The sequence below is a fragment of the Micropterus salmoides genome, unplaced genomic scaffold (assembly GCF_014851395.1).
Source record: "Micropterus salmoides isolate LMB-PRFRI ecotype aquatic unplaced genomic scaffold, ASM1485139v1 Ms_hic_scaffold_1096, whole genome shotgun sequence".
NCBI classification, from domain to species: Eukaryota; Metazoa; Chordata; class Actinopteri; order Centrarchiformes; family Centrarchidae; genus Micropterus; species Micropterus salmoides.
Genome location: NW_024040148.1, coordinates 1 through 1,652, shown reverse-complemented (window position 1 = coordinate 1,652; position 1,652 = coordinate 1). Strand labels below are relative to the sequence as shown.

General features: G+C 51.2%; 1 pseudogene; it reads right to left on the bottom strand.

Annotated features, from left to right (window-relative positions):
* Positions 1-341: 341 nt before the first annotated feature.
* On the bottom strand, positions 342-1,442 carry LOC119896832 (annotated as a pseudogene).
* Between the last annotated feature and the right edge of the window lie 210 nt (positions 1,443-1,652).

Sequence of the window (1,652 nt, the reverse complement as noted above, 5' to 3'; positions counted from 1 at the left end):
CGATTCCTCCTGCAGTTCCTCGCTTATAGCTTCTTCCTGCCATCTACTCAGCACTCCTCAGCTATGGTACATTCAGTGAACAAAAGAACAAACAGGCTTAACCCAAAACGAGGATATCCTAATTTGTAAAACTTTTTGGTTCCCGCTATGGTACTGTTTCCTGCTGTCTGTCAGAGTCGACCACTGACGTCGATTGTTCACTCGGTTCGTCGTCTGCTGTCTCGACAGGGACTGTTTCTGAGTTGGCAGCGAACGGGTGCAAGATCTCTGATGTGGCTCGCGTCGCGCTGTCATAGGAGGGCGGGGCGAAATGGAGGAGACCGTCTCGGAGCGCTCTATCCCTAACAAACTCGAACCGTAGTTTTCCTCATCATGGTGGCGATCAGCCCTTCTTTCTCAGGTGCATCCTCCCCGAAGACCTCGCTGCCTTCTTCACCTTCACTTCCGACGTGTCGAGGTGTGGTGATCTGGCGGTACAAGTAGGAGGCGGCCTTCAACTGCCGCCTTACCAGGTGTCTGCGATAGCACCTTTGGATCACCGTGGCGGAGACCTCTTCCTGTTTGCGCCTCAGAGTTGTTGTGATTGGCTCATAGGAGATCTTAGACGGGTTGGCCATCATAAACTTCTCCTCCATCTGCTGCTTGAGGGCGTCCATCTCGCCCGACTCACCCAGAACACGCTTTGTGAAGGCAAAGAGGATGTCCAGACAGTGGATCTTGTCCCCACTGACCATGGGCAGGTCCATGGAGATCAGTTTGATCTTGTTAGGCTTGCTGATGCGCAGCGGCTCTGACAGCGAATCTGCAAAATCTGACAGCTTGGCGTACTCAATGAACTGCGTGGCCTCTGGGTCGAACTTCTCCCAAACCTCGTAGAACATCTCAAAGTCGTCCTCGCTCAGCGGCTCGGTGCTCTCCTCTGTGGCCACGCTGAAGTTCTCCAAGATGATGGCGATGTACATGTTCACTACGATGAGGAAGGAGATGATGATGTAGGTGACGAAGAAGGTGATGCCCACCGAGGGGTTCCCACAGTTCCCCCGGACGGTGGTGCCGGTGTGGGGGATGTTGGGGTTGCACTCCTCGGGGGAGTTGTTGAGGATGGGGCTGAGCAGGCTGTCCCAGCCAGCGGAGGTGGTGATCTGGAACAAGCAGATCATGCTGTTCCCAAATGTCTCAAAGTTGAACATGTCGTCGATCCCGACTGCCTTTGACATAGGCGAAGTTGGCCATGCCGAAGATGGCGTAGATGAACATGACCAGGAAGAGGAGCCCGATGTTGAAGAGAGCAGGGAGGGACATCATGAGGGCGAACAGTAACGTCCGGATGCCCTTAGCGCCTCTGATGAGACGCAGAATCCGTCCAATACGAGCCAGTCGAATCACTCGGAACAGTGTTGGCGAGACAAAGTACTTCTCGATAATGTCAGCGAGCACGATACCTGAAATATAGATAAGAGAAAAGTATATAACTCAGGTATTCTTGTACAGACACACATTTTTAGCTTATAGAGCTGCAGACATTCATATGCATGTCCGAAGCCAGGAGTCAACTTTTTTTCATTTAACTTTGCACATTTTCATTGACTAACCAAGATCTATTTGCATTTTCAAAACTATTCAGTTTTAATTTCATCAAATGACAACTTAGC